The following is a 16,178-nucleotide window of genomic DNA, read 5'->3' on the forward strand; positions in this document are numbered from 1 at the left end:
TAAATCACCAGTCTCAGGTATTTCTTTATAACAATGCAAGAGTGTCTAAAACAACATACATTGAAGATGTCAAACATAATACACCTTTAAATGTAAACATAGATAAATATAACATTGTCTTGTGAATTTTCTGTCATGTATCATTACTTATGTTAAAAATACCACACTGTATTTTCAATGCCAGATTGTGATTATATAAGAAATTTGAAGACACATTAAAGATTACACTGATTTACAGTAATATTTGTCACATAGATTCTTTTAATTTTGTTCCATTTTAAACTTTCTTGATGCTGATGAAAAGGAACATTAAACTTTCAACTCTGTGAACCACTCCATAAAGTTACATAGACCTAGTATTTCTAGGTCTATGTAAAAAAATACATAGACCTGATTTGTGGAAATCCAGCACAGTCAAGTCTAAATGGTCTCTCTCTCTAGCCTAGCCCAATGTCATTCTGCCACACCCCAGCATACAATGGCAATTAAGCTGTCCTAGGCTGGCTCTGCAGTGTGATGCCACATGTGGGAGGCTGTCGGCTCGAATGATTATTCCCCACGTTGTGTCTGTCCTGAGCATCACACACATACTGTGCACTGATTTTCCTCTGCTTCTCATTGCTCACAGTTCAGATAATTCTACCTCAAAAAAATCCTTCCTCATAAGAACTGCATACTAATTAACCCCTGCTCTCTTCTCTTTGTCTCCTTCAATCCTTGCCTAATTACCTGTGAAGATGTTGCTTCTGTTTTATTCATACTCTCCTGAGTTTCAGTGCCTACTCTTTGCCCATTCTTTTTTCTCACCCTTTTCCTCCTCCTCTTCCTTCACAGCTTCATTTCTTTTTTCTTTTCTTCCAATCATTTTTTTTTTTAATCATCTGTGTTAGTCCATTTAGCATTGCTGTAAAAAAAAATCAGAGGCTGAGTAATTGATAAAGAAAAAAGCTTTATTTGTCTGGCTGGAAGATGGGGCATCTGGTGAAAGCCTCAGGCTGCTTCCATTCATGCCAGAAGGAGAAGGGAAGCTGGTGTGCGCAGAGATCCTGTGGCAAGAGAGGAAGCAAGAGAGTTGGGGAGAGGCCAGATTCTTTTAAACAACCAGTTTTTGAGGAAACTAACAGAGTAGGAATTCACTCCCACTGCCACACCCAAACCCAACTGGGGGACATTAATCTATTCATGAGAGATCCACCCCTACGACCCAAATGCCTCCACTAAGCTCCACCTTCAACGTTGGGGACCAAATTTTTAAATGAAGTTTGGAAAGAAAAACATCCAAACAATAGCATCACCCTTTTATCTCTTGTGTCTCAAGTTCCCTGGATGCTGAGTTGGAGGAGACTTGGCCCCTAAGGCTCACAGCTTCCTCTGCTCCCCTCCATGGTAAATGCCTCTCAAGGCAATGATGGAGGCCTGAGAGGTCCATGGTATGGGACTAGTTCTTTTTTGAGGATTTCTACTTTTACCAGCTCCTGAACATTTTTTCATTGGGTTTTTCCTTTAATTTGCCTTTCTAATGCCAATCTATAAGAAATAACATTTTTTAAAAAGTGGGATAACTTCACAAATCTCTTCTCCTTTCTCTCTATTAATTTTCCAAATGAATAGTAATCTCTATTGAAACTTTTAATCATCAGAGAAATACTAGTGATAAATTCCTTCAAGGAAAAACAAAACCATAAATGTAGAAATTAATTAATAAACAACTACTTCCATCAAGCTCTAAAAGTCTTTTAAGTATCTAAATCTCATCCTTCCCCTGACACAACCCTTGCCGCAAATAAAAATATTTTCTGAGTTTGCTACTCATTAGCTGTGAAGATTTAAAGATGACATTCAGACATTTTCAAAAGCAGTAATATTTCATAATTCAAGTTAATTGAAATACTTCGTTATTGAAATTATGTAAGCTCATGAGGCTTTTGCATATATTGTTCCATTTGCAACGAGAATCTTTCCATATTGCTATTTTCTAGTAATGCTGGTAACTATGCCTGATCCTTTTTAACTTCTGGTTCAATGTCCCAGTCTCTGATATTAATTCTGTCATAATTCTTGGTGATTTCATTACCCACATACATTATTTTCTTTAACTACCTTGGCTTCTCATTACTTTGAAGTCTTCTCCTCTTATGATTTCATCTTCTACTCAACACCAGTCATCAATTTTCATAGTCATATCTCAATCTTTGACATTAGTAAAAACTGGAAACTTTTCAAAATTTAATACATAAGCGTCAGACTAAGGCTGCCACCTCAAATATTTCCTGTTTAATCTTTCCAGAATCCCAAATCATACAACTCTTTTACCCATCAGCACCTACAATATATAGGTTTTATCTCATCATCTCTGTCACTCAGTTTCACCCTGCCATCACATCCTTATTCACCTAGTTTAAAAGATTGATGGCCGGTCATTAAAATCAGCAATATTCATTCACATTCAAACTCCCTGTACCTTTTTCCAATCATCTCACCCAGGGGGTGAAAATGTTCTAGTCAAATTTAGGTCTTTGATCACTCTTTTCCTGCAGAGGCAGAGCTGAAGGTAGCTGGAGGAAAATAACAAACATACTAGCTGGCCCTATTTGACATTCATAATTTCAACTTATAAGCTCTCCCTTAGCGCTACCTAACAAATCCCCTGCAGGCCTCTAGTCCATTCCTCTCAATGAGAATTTTATTCCTTTCCTCTTTCTTCAACCCTGAAACATAGTCTCAGGTGGTAAGCCAACACTTAATAGTAATGCTGAGTATTTTATTTTATTTTATTTTATTTTATTTTATTTGTTTTGTTGTTTTGCTTTTATTTTACTGAGAAAAGGGGAACATTCAGAATAAAATGTCCACATGCTCCCATCAGTCATATTAACCTACTTTCATCTGAATCTCTATATTTCTTCTTCTCTTCCATAAGATGGAGTACTGTATTTCATCTCCTTAAACCAAACCTTCCACCTGAGCACAATGTAGTATAAATGGTGACTATCTGATCTCATTGCATAATAATCTGATCAAGTCTACCCTCTGATAAAGATCTTGCAATAACTTCCCATCTCAATAAAAAAGGCAAAGTACTTCCAGCATTCCTAAAGTTCCTTCAGAAGATCTGGGCCATGGCCAGCAGAAGTCCTCATTTGTCCGCTCCATCAAGGCATGCTGGTTTTTCTGACATTCTTCAGATTAATAAAACACATTCCAAGTTCTGGCATTTGTATTTGCTGTTCTTTAAGATATTTTCAGTTTCCTCCTTGGTGCATTTTATATCTTTCCATAGATATCTCCTTCAAAGAAGCTCTTCTGATTAACCATAAAATGTGAATTCCAAACACACTAACTCATTCTTACTTCACTTTAATTTTCTGTGCAATATATCCATTTAACTTTTTATTTGTTTATTGGTTTCCTCCTCCTCTCTACGAGCACTACATGCAAAATACTAGAATGTAAGCTACATGAGGGCTGATGTCTCTCTCTCAAGCATTACATTCTGTATTCTCGATGTCTAGAATCCATACTGGGATTGTCAATATGTTAAGTGACTGACTGAATGAATAAATTGTCAGAGAACCTAAGTGAAGTTCCCCAAAAATGTGTTATTGTATTACTTATTTCAAATTTCCAAAAGTGTCGAATTTTAATGCCATTTTTAAACCTATCCTGAACTTACTTAAATCTTAAACACTGAAGTTGAGACTAAATAATCCGTACTTTTCTGTTCCTTTCCTTTTTACATTTCTAGGAGATCTGTAGACAAATATGTTTTGTGTACCATTTGTCTACAGGATTAAATCCAAACCTGACAGCCTAATGTAAACTGTTTTTTATGACCTAATCCTTGCTTATCTCTTTGCCAGCCTCGCCCTCAATGATTCCTCCTTAGATAACATGTTCTCCAAGCATGCTGATCTGTTGAGTTGAATATCCACTTGTCTTATCATATGTGATGATTTTCATCTGCATTTCTATATGTGCAAATCCTTAATGCATATTTGACTCTTCTTTATTCTTCAAATGAAATATCCATATGCTCCCATCAATTATGGCTAAGAAAAAGAAGTCAATGAGGATGACTTTATGTATCTTGCGTGTTACCATTTGATAACCAATATGAAGGAAGTGGATAGGGATTTTTGAGGGAGTTTAAGTATTTGTATAAAGCCTGTGGGTGTTACTTATGCTCTAAGTTGATAAAATTGTCCATAAAACTGTGAACACTTGTGTCAGCAGTCATATTGTGATATGCATGTATTAGCTGGATTGTTAGGTACAAGTACTTATCTTTATTCTGATCATTTTAAACAGTAAAGGAATTTATTGAAAGGATTTGGGCAATTCACAGCTTCCATAACAGTGGTGCACTTGGGTTGGAAAATCAGGCAGATATAGAACATGACTAAGAACGTAGTCATGGAAAATCAGTACATCTGGTGAGAACTACTATTACCACTGCTAGATACCACATACTATAGCTTGCATTGCAGACGCTGTCAGCACTTGGCAGAACCATTTGGAAAGTACCCTTGGAAACTCAGTATTGCTACCACTTCCATAGCTACCCACTAAGATGAATATTTTACTATCCTTATTCTTGGGTCACTAGATATTGAATATACATGCTAGGTGGATGCATTTGATTAGCTAAGTCATGTGTTTTCACCATATAGGAAGATTTGCCTGAGTGAGCTATTACAGTGACAGATGAATTCTCCTCCCCAATAATTCTTATTTATGCAATGGGGGGATTTCAAAATATGGAGGAGATGTAGCATTTAGATGCTGTATAGACAATTATATGACAATTGGCCAATATCATTTAAAAAAATTAAGTTTCTGGTCAGGCCCGGTGGCTCACACCTGTAATCCCAGCACTTTGGGAGGCCAAGCCTGACAGATCATGAAGTCAGGAGTTCAAGACCAGCCTGGCCAACATGGTGAAACCCCATCTCTACTAAAAATACAGGTGTGGTGGTGGGCGCCTGTAATCGCTGCTACTCGGGGGGCTGAGGCAGAAGAACTGCTTGAACCCAGGAGGCGGAGGTTGCAGTGAGCTGAAATCATGCCACAGCTCTCCAGCCTGGGCGACAAGAGCAAGACTCCCTTTCGGGGAGGAAAAAAAAAAAAAAAAAAAACCTTTCATATTACGACTACATTTGAAGGTTCTGATTCATTTCTGAGGACTGAGGTGTGGCAGATCTACCATTTTCTGGCTATGGAAATCATAAGACCTCATGTGCTTCTCTCTGAGCTTTATTAAGCAGATATGACTTTGGTGCAAAAGTAATTGAGGGTTTTGCTGTTGAAAATAATGGCAAAAAACACAACGACTTTTGCACTAATATAATAGTTTCTTAGCTTTGGTGAGCCTCTAACATAAACAGGAGTTCCTGTCACACAGCTACTTATCTGCCACCTCTGTGCATTTTCCCTGACTTTCCATTTTTCCTGCCATTGTTTCTGGGATACATCTAACTTCTTGTTCCTTCTTATACCATCTGAAACTTTGTGTTATTTGCAAGGCCTTTCATGATACCTAGAAGCAGACCAGCTGCACATAGCTCTCCACTCACAGCACATCTAGCATGCAACTTCTGTACAGCACTTACTACATAGTCTTAAAAGTGCTTTTATTATGGTATGTCTTCCCCTGAAGAGTACACAACTTGAAAACAGTGATATCCATCTCCTTTATAATTGTATCCTCAGTACCACAAACCTAGTCTGAAATATAAAGAGGCGCTCTATAAAAAAAAAAAAAAAGCTATTGCATAAGTCAGAATTTGAAAGGGAAACATATCCTGTTGGATGGTCCTGGGTCTGTATTTGTCACTGGTGAAGAAAAAATACACAATTACCAGGAGTGGGATGGGGGGTTGGGAAGAATCTCCTGAGCAAAATACTTGACAAGTTAGTATTTTCATGGGAAGTAGGTCAACTATATTCCAAATTGTTTCTTACCTGATTAAATTTTATTACTCCACCTTTTTCTGTATGTTTAAACTGAACTGAAATACCAGAGGAAAAATATCAATGGAAATAATTCAAACATAATTATTTGCCAGTAACTTTATGCTTGGAATTATTTTCCTATTGATCTATTATACATTGTATGGGAAAGAGAAAGTTTGCCATGAGACAGTACATCATGCTGATTATTGATCTGTTGTGATGTACTGCCTCATCCACTCATAGTGTTCATTTATGAAGGGTATATTTCCACCAGCAGGGCCACTTTTGTGCTAAATTCCTAAAGCTTCATGAATCTCCTAAAAATCGCTTTCTCCAATGAACATATATTATGACTATACAGATTTGGCTCTTAATGGAATTTCCAGAAGCTGCACTTCAGAAATGTAGCTAGTACTAAAAAAATAAGCACATAAAGATTTGAGAATGAAGTTTAAGAATCATAAACTTTGCAGACTATATATTCTCTCTAATATGCTCAGACCATGCTTGATTATCTCTTGGAAACCAGGATAAATATCTCTTCAGATGAATTTAGCCTACATTTTGACTGTAAGTGATACGTGTCTAGAGTCTGTCCAAGATTCATTTACATTGGTACACACATTTTTATTGAAAATAAATTAATATGGTTCCCGCACTGTGCCTTATAATTAGTAGGTGATTATAAATACTGTGTCTCGTATGGTTTACATTAAATCTTAAGTCACATTTCAGGCAGAATTTTCAAAATAGCTATTTTCTCCTTTAGTTCAAAATTTTTAAAACACCAATAAATTTAGATTAGAGATTTTTTAAAAATTGTTTCAAGAAAAAGATACATACCAGGAGTTAATATATACTTGCCTATTAAATGTTGTGCTATGACATACTACACTGTGTGCACTAATGGCAGCAACATTTCTTTAGTACAGATGTTGTATATCCTTCTATTTATAGTTCTAGTAATTTAAAGGTATAACCTACCATAGCACCCTGAAGAGTCTGTTCTAATCCACATGCTGCTCTATTACTGCAACAAAGAAATTACTTTGCTAAAGAAACAAATACATTGCTTTTTCTGGTCTCAGGGTTTATTCTCCAAAAGACTACAGAAAACCTCATGATCTCATATTCTCCTATCTGTGACATTGATGATTGCCACAATCCAAAGGTCCAGGGCATGTGAGATGGACAAAAAAGCCTAAAGCAACATCTAATTATTTTATTGTTTTTTCAACAACATATATTATCAAGAAGAATAAAAAAGCTGACTGCAATTTGTTTTCCTAGTTTACTTTTCCAAATAGAATGTTAAGGTGTATATAGCTGTGGGGAGGAGAGGTTACACAGGAACTTAAAAGTAAGTCAGGATACTAAAGAAATAATATTATCAACCAGTTTAAGACCTAAGTTACCCATCTGAATGTCAGCTAGTGACATCAAAAATAAGGGATACCATGTATGTTCCAAGAAATAGCCAATAAAATACACCAACTTATAAAGGCCAACTAACTCTGTTATTTCATATAAACAGGTGTATATATATTTACTTGAAAACAGGGAACCTTAATGACTAATTCATATCCAGATTGTTTAAATAATAGAAGATTTTACTCTAGATTCTAAATTACGCTAATTTTTGATCATGGAAAAATTAGAAAAGTAAACTTGGCTAAATATTTGAGATACCAATGCAAACTTTTAATATTATAAACCCACATAAGTTGTAATTTCACTAAATTGTTGGTGTAAAATGGATATAAAAATAATTCAAAAGCAATCTTGTGATGGCCTTTCTAAACATTTATGAAAAAAAGTTTAAAAATTGGATGCATACCTAATAAATTAACCTATTTCCTGAAAAATAGTCTTAACAATGAAACAAAAATGACAATTTGAGGGAAAATATTATAGCATTAATGACAAGCATATCAACATAAACCTATCAGAGGACAAAAGTAAAATTAAATGCGTACATGCACGCATGCACGCGCGCGCGCACACACACACACACACAGAGGAAGATATAAGTCAGAATATTAAGATAATAACGTTATCAAAAAGGTTTAAACCTGAGATACACATCTGAAAGTCAATGAATATTATCAAAATATGAGGCATCCTCTTTTTCAAAATAATTAACTGATTTAAAAAAACTGCTTAAATAGAAAGGATTTGTTGACTTGTGGGAATGCATGAATGTATATGGACACACATAGCTGCCTATATGATATGTACATATGCACATGTGTACATATACACATATGTGTATATATGCACAAATTTATAAACATAAGTGTGTTTATGTATGTGTTTATATTCACATACAAACATTCCCTAAAATGAAAATAGGTAATACAAATATTGAAATTTACACTGTGGTGACGGTTGCACAAGTCAATGTGCTAAAATACATTGATTTGATTTGGTAAATAAATAATTTGCATACTATATGAATTATATTTCATTAAAGCTTTTGTTTGTTTGTTTGTTTGTTTGAGATGAAGTCTCGCTCTGTTGCCCAAGCTGTAGTGCATGGCACGATCTTGGCTTACTACAACCTCTGCCTCTCAGGTTCAAGACATTCTCCTGCCTCAGCCTCCCGAGTAGTTGGGACTACAGGCACATGCCACCATGCCTGGCCAATTTTTTGTATTTTTGGTAGAGATAAGGTTTCACCATGCTGACCAGGCTGTTCTCAAACTCCTGACCTCAGGTGATCTGCCCACCTCGGTCTCCCAAAGTACTGGGATTATAGGCCTGAGCCACTGTGCCTGGTCTCAATAAAGTTTATTTATTTTTTATTTTTTTTAATAAAGAAAATGGTAACTCCTGAGTTTCCACTTCTTTGAAATCTCAAAAAAGATAAGCATCTATGAGTGGTAAAAAGTTTGTTTTCTATAAACCCTAAAGACAAAGTGTGAGAATTTTAATAAGAAACTATTGGAATCTGGAAAGAGGTGGAAGACAAAAAATTATTCAGTGGAGCTAAGGATGTTGAATCAGAGCTAGCGGTAAGGAAAACCAAAAATTAAACTGATTTACTCACAGAATCTTCCGGAATGAAGGAATTGGGATACCCTAAAATGTCACAGAAATTTGTCCTACAATGTAATGTTTTAGAGTTTAAGAGATAGTTGGATACTCAGATCTCCTCCCTGGTTAACCATTGCTAGGAGACTGTTTCAGTCACATCTAAGGAGATAACTGGAAACTTATTCTTTGATTAATGCCAAAGAAAATATTTCTGAAGTAAGAGACAAAAGGCATAGCTCAGGAGGATGTGCTCAGACATCCAAGCCAGCTTTCCTCCCATTCTCAGAGTTCAGAATACAGATGATTTCACACAAACACACAAACAAAACTCACTAAGATTCTGGTAAAAATAAGTAAATATATCCCATCTATTTAAACAGATAGACACATACATCTTTCTGAGAAAAAACAGACTTTGTGGAATTAAAATTATGCTAGTGAAACTAAAAAATAATTCAACAGAAAAGTTAGCAGGTAAAATTGAAGGGAAAATAACTGAAAATAGAGCACAAATTTAAAAAGTGCAAAACATAAAATAAAATAAGTTTTTTGTTGGTGGAAATGCTTTTATTCAATTTCATATATTATCAAAAGCGTTGATGTCTTAGTCACGTAAACACATGATCTGGACGCTGCATGCACATAAACACAGGAGCTCAGGCCCATCCACCACCTCTTCTCAATTTGTTCGTTCCCCAGTTTAGCATGTCCATCTCACTATGCTTCCAGAGCCCACAAGTGTGCATGTCCTGTTTTCTCTCTGTTTCACCCACAGATCACATGGGTTCTACTGGAAGAGATTTTCTCAAATGAATACTCATAAAGGTACCACAAGATGTTCCCATTAGACAACTTCTGAGTGTTTTTCTTTCTTAGAAAAAAGGAAGAGCTTTAATAGTTCCTTTAAACTTATTTTCCCTGTATTCTTAATTATATTAAATATCCAATAGCAAAAACTTGGAACCAACCCAAATTCCCATCAATGACAGACTGGATAAAGAAAATGTGGCACATATATACCATGGAATACTATGCAGCCATAAAAAAGGATGAGTCCATGTCCTTTGCAGTGACATGGATGAAGCTAGAAACCATCGTTCTCAGAAACTAACATAAGAACAGAAAACTAAACACTGCATATTCTTGCCCATAAGTGGGAGTTGAACAATGGGAACACATGGACACAGGGAGGGGAACATCACACACTGGGACCTGTCAGGGGGCGGGGGTTAGGGGAGGGACAACATTAGTAGAAATACCTAATGTAGATCACAGGTTGATGGGTGCAGCAAACCACCATGGCACGTTTATACCTATGTAACAAAACTGCACATTCTGCACCTGCAGCCTAGAACATAAATATAATAAAATAACATTTAAAACAAAGTTTAGAGATCAAGATCCTGAGTTACAACATCTGAATGTTAAGAATATATACAAAGCAAACCACATTATGACATTTAAAAACATTGTAGACCCAAAGAACCTCTTTTGAGCTCCAGAGAAAGAGATAAAACAAAATGAAGTAAAATATTTGTAGAATCGAGCATCAGAATGACATTTGCATTTTAAGTAGTAACATTCAGCAGATGAAATACAACGATTTCATCCTTTAATTCTTGTAAGCTTTCGTTCACACAACTAGTAAAATTGTACACTCCAGATGACTGTATAAATTTTTTTAGGCCTCATTATTTTAAAATAGGCAATGGTTGACAATGGTGGTCATTTACTTCTTACAATTCTTAACTTTCATTTGCTTCTTCTTGAGGACATGTATCATTAAAATGGCTAAGTTGTGTTACAGCAACAATAACTAATATTTTATTGGCTTACAACAACAAAGGTTTATTTCTACTTTTGCTACATGTCTCCCTGATTCCAATTAAGCTCTGTGTGATGTGACCTTCACTAAGGGACTTGGTGATAGGGCCTCCTCTACATAGAATAAGAAATATGAAGGATAGCCTGGGCAACAAAACAAGACCCCATCTTTACCAAAAAAAAAAAAAAAAAAAAAGTAGCCAGGCAGGTTAGTGTGTATCTGTAGTCCCAGCTAATCAGGAGGCTAAGGCAGGATGATTCCTTGAACCCAAGAGTGTGAAGTGACAATGAACAATGATTGAACTACTGCACTCCAGCCTGGGTGACAGAGTGAGGCCCAGAGGAAAAAAAAAAAGAGAAGGAAGGAAGGAAGGAAGGAAGGAAGGAAGGAAGGAAGGAAGGAAGGAAGGAAGGAAGGAAGGAAGGAAGGAAGGAAGGAAAGAAAGAAAGAAAGAAAGAAAGAAAGAAAGAAAGAAAGAAAGAAAGAAAGAAAGAAAGAAAGAAAGAAAGAAAGAAAGAAAGAGAAAGAAAGAAAGAGAAAGAAAGAAATAAAGAAAAAGAAAGAAAGAAGAAAAGAAAGAAAGAAAGAAAAAGAGAGAAAGGAAGTAAAAGAAAGAAAAGAAAGTGTAGAGAGAGAGTCAGGAAGGGAGGAGGGAAGGAAGGAAGGAAGGAAGGAAGGAAGGAAGGAAGGAAGGAAGGAAGGAAGGAAGGGAGGGAAGGAGGGAGAGAGAGAGGGAAGGGAAAGAAAAGAAAATGGAAATTTGACGAATCACATACGTGACGGTTTGTAAAGCTTCCATCCAAGAGTACCATGTGGAGCTTCTACACAAAGTTCACAGATTAAAGTAAGTCATGTCTGTGTTCAACATGGTGGGAATTTGTAATCCTCCTCCTTGGGGAAGCTTTAAATCTTTGTAGACGTTGATAGTGTCTATTGGATCGACATGTCTACTTCTCAATAAAACTCTATTTCTTTTCTTTTCTTTCTTTTCTTTTTTTTTTTTTTTACTTGGAGTCTTGCTCCTCGCCCAGGCTGGAGTGCAGGCGCGATCTCAGCTCACTGCAAGCTCCGCCTCCCGGGTTCCCGCCATTCTCCTGACTCAGCCTCCCGAGTAGCTGGGACTACAGGCGCCCGCCACCTCACCCGGCTAGTTTTTTGTATTTTTTAGTAGAGACGGGGTTTCATCGTGTTAGCCAGGATGGTCTCCATCTCCTGACCTCGTGATCCTCCCGTCTTGGCCTCCCAAAGTGCTGAGATTACAGGCTTGAGCCACCGCGCCCGGCCTTCCCCTTGATATTATAGGCTACTCCAAACACTTCACTGGCTTTCATATCCACCTGTGTTAGATATGAGCTTTACAATGCCACATTGAAGATCCTCCAAAATATGGCTGTAAGTTCAATTGCTTTCCCTTTGTGTCTTATTACACTTCAACTTGCACTGGTTTTCAGCTGCTCTTTTCCAAACATATTGCTTACATCTTCAACATTGCTTAACATATCGCTCGCTTAAAACACCTTTTCTTAATTGCCTCTGAAATCTCATTCATTAGAAATACTCATAATTGAAAGTTAAACTGGTAAATAAAAATACTAAAATCATGGCTTATTTTTAAATGTTTATGCATATACGTGGTATAAACTATTATGTATTATTTCATTCTCTTATTTATAGTTTTGTTTTTCAAAAATTTAGTGCCATTATGACAAAATTCTTATATTTTATAGAAAGAAATAAAAATTAAAATACTATTCAGAAACTGCCTTTCAGACTTTTCAATTCATCATAGAAATCTTAGGGAACAAAATGATGAGATTCCACTTAATTGGTCCGTGTTTTTGAAACACATGATATTTGTGGATAAATGACGAGTTGATGGGTGCTGATGAGTTGATGGGTGCAGCACAGCAACATGGCACAAGTATACATATGTAACAAACCTGCACGTTATGCACATGTACCCTAGAACTTAAAGTATAATAATAAATAAATAAATAAATAAATAAGAAATTTGAAATAAAAAAAAAAAAGAAAGAAATATATCCCTGGTCCCCAGTCTCCTAGAACCTGAAGGAAGAATATAGGCAGAGTCCTGCCAACAGGCTTAACAAGTGAATATACATACAAAAAGAATCCACTCTCATACTCACTAGATTTTATACCCAAATCACCCTGAAAAGAGCACTGGTATACAAGCAAATACACTGTTCAAAAAAAAAAAAAGAAATCTTAGGGAATCATTCTTTTTTGTTTTCTATTACTTAAATATTTGTTTCATTCTCTGTAAACGATCTCAAGATTCTTGAGAAAAAGGGATATATTGCCTCTTTACCCAAACATTCTCTGTTTTTTCACATAAGATCTCATGTTAAGATGTTGGTCACAACATATTGACAGAATATAACTTTAATGAATTCAAAAATGTATAGTTTTTTTTTTTTTTTTTTGAAATGATCAGATGATTAATTTTGTAAGGACAAAGAAGAATAAATATATTTCTTCTTTAAGTGCAATATTGACTAGCATTGACAGAAAGTAAGGAGGGAGTAAAATTAAAAAGTCAAAAAATGATATAATGTTATATGTTGAAATAACAAAGGGAGTTAAAAGTGATAATTAGTTAAAGTTGAAGTTATTTAAATAGACACACAGAAGTATTTAAATAAAAGCTAGGACATTCTTTTAAGACCACTTCAAATAAATGAAGTACCCAGTGTGTCAGTATTTTTAATGTGAACTTTTCTCTGTAATTGAAAAAGATTTGTTCATTTGAGAAAAATAAAAAAGAACAATAAGCAGAAGTGAAAGATTTTATAGAGCACCATGAAATAAATGTCAGAAACAGTGATTCACATACACTCCCCACATGTTAATTTACATATGAGTAGCATGTGTTGAATATATCAAATTTTGTGACATTTATTTCAGGAAGCATTGTAAAACTTTCAACTCTGCTTATAGCATTCACTTTGAATTTTATCTCAATGATGGTGTCATTGCTCAATGGAGAAATCACGCAGAAACTGCTACATATATTTTCTGTTCCTATCACATTAAGATTACATGAAGTTGTATATTTTTACATAGTGACATTATGCCTTGTCAGTTGCATATCAAATATGGTGACACTGAAACAAATGAAACATAAATCCGTGTAATGTTTCTTGCTACTTCATCAACTTTAAAGGTATATCTGCCGTTAAAAAAAGTATTAAAGTAGGCCGGGCGCGGTGGCTCAAGCCTGTAATCCCAGCACTTTGGGAGGCCGAGACGGGCGGATCACAAGGTCAGGAGATTGAGACCATCCTGGCTAACACGGCGAAACCCCGTCTCTACTAAAAACACAAAAAATTAGCCGGGCGAGGTGGCGGCGCCTGTGGTCCCAGCTACTCGGGAGGCTGAGGCAGGAGAATGGCGGGAACCCGGGAGGCGGAGCTTGCAGTGAGCTGAGATCTGGCCACTGCACTCCAGCCTGGGCGACAGAGCGAGACTCTGTCTCAAAAAAAAAAAAAAAGTATTAAAGTATTGATGAGAGATTTTTTTCTGGATGACAACATATTAAGTAGGGTGAAAAATATGCAATTAAGTCATATTCTGAAAGTTATTTTAAAATTATTTAATAATTTATCTATTTTACATTTTAAAATATAAGTATTTCCAAGTAAACTTTATAAAATCAGAGCTATTAAAATTTTATTTTTTCACATTAAATTTTATTCAAAACTAAACATATTTCTGAGTTATTGAAAAGGCCACATGCTATAACATTAAATATTTAGTAATTTATTGTTATTAAGTGACCAAAAACTTCATTTTAGGAATGAATACCCCCAGTCTGCAAAAGGAGTAGAAAGTAATTATATATTTTTTATTAAAGTCCTTTTATGTCCACTTTCAGCATTTTTTTAATGTAGTTTTTAAGTTACATGCTATAGGGAAATCAGAGTTTAAAACAGGACTATTAACAGCTACACTAACATCCGTTGTGGCGACATGACTAGAAATCTGTAATTACCCAAAAGCTTTATATGTATGCCTTCCAAGCCACTTGTTCAGTTTTGCTTTCTTTGAGCGTAATGCAGTATCCTGATTCAAAAGAAATGATATTTGGTACTATTCAGGGATTACTAGAGGTTTAAATGTTAATACTCTGAAACACTATTTCTTCTGAAGAATTCTCATTTAAATTCTTACAGGGGCCCTCCGAGTATATGCTATGCTTTAAAAGGGCATTTGTGGAAAAAATACTATCTTGGGAATGCAAAATGAAACACACCACAGTAATCTTTGAACATTACAGCACTCTGCCTTTTACAGTGTTCTGAATACGACTAGCTCAGTAAATATTGTGTAACTGATATGTTTTGCTTAAGCAAACATTTAGCAGGAGGTAAAAATATCTTTTTATTCCCTCCTTAATGATGTATATGAAAAAAATTAAATATAATATTAGAATTGGTAAAAGAAGAGGTCAACTTTCTTCATATTAAGATGTAGGATTAAAAAAGTTAAAATGAAATTCATTTTGAGCAAATGAAAAGTCAGTCTCTCTTTCTCTCTCTCTGTGTGTGTGTGTGTGTGTGTGTGTGTGTGTGTGTGTGTGTGTGTCTTTCTCTCCCTTCTTCCTTCTTTCCTCTGGCTTGCTCCTTCCTTCATCTTTTCCATCTTTTTCCTTTTATTTTGTTTGGTTTTGTTGCTTGCAATATAAATAGAAGCATAGAAACTTGATTCAAGCAGAAGCATTCTCTGAAAGGGAAATGTTCATTTTACACGGATTAAAAAAAAATGTGACTCCTTAATTTTCACTTAACTCTTTCTTGTTTATAGTTCTCTGAAAATGGATTATAATTTTCTATTTTTATGGGCCTTAGAAAGTGAACAATTTATTGAGAAAATTAGTTCTCTTCTTAGTTCTTCAATAGCTTCTTTCATAATCTAGGTTTTGCTCTGCTCTGAGATTGATAAATTCTCCAAGCAGCATCCAGGCAATGGCTACTCTGGGGACACTTTTGAGAATTTGGGGATCCTTGGATAGCTTATACTGGAGACTTGTGTCTGGACCTTTGCCTTTAACCATGGGCCAATTGGTATATATGACCAATTGATTTCTAAATAATCCATGGGTTTCAAAAGCTAATGTGTGCCTCTAAGCCCCAGTTACATTAGGTTGGTTGGTCAGTTTCAGTCCAGCCTGAAACAGACATGCCATATAGTTTAGATTTAAAAATGACACATTATGGCCAGGCACAGTGATTCATGCCTGAAATCCCAGCACTCTGGGAGGCTGAGGCGGGCAGATCACTTGATGTCGGGAGTTCGAGACCAGCCTGGCCAATAAGGCAAAACAAGGCAAAACCCCATCTCT

At 35.7% G+C, this 16,178-nt stretch overlaps 1 non-coding gene across 1 annotated transcript; it reads left to right on the forward strand.

Annotated features, from left to right (window-relative positions):
- Window positions 1-12,614: 12,614 nt before the first annotated feature.
- On the forward strand, window positions 12,615-12,693 carry LOC112427750 (small nucleolar RNA SNORD18). The gene has a single exon (XR_003019480.1). It is a non-coding gene; the product is annotated as a small nucleolar RNA SNORD18 (small nucleolar RNA).
- Window positions 12,694-16,178: the final 3,485 nt, after the last annotated feature.

The sequence above is a fragment of the Macaca nemestrina genome, chromosome 3 (genome assembly GCF_043159975.1).
Source record: "Macaca nemestrina isolate mMacNem1 chromosome 3, mMacNem.hap1, whole genome shotgun sequence".
Lineage (NCBI taxonomy): Eukaryota > Metazoa > Chordata > Mammalia > Primates > Cercopithecidae > Macaca > Macaca nemestrina.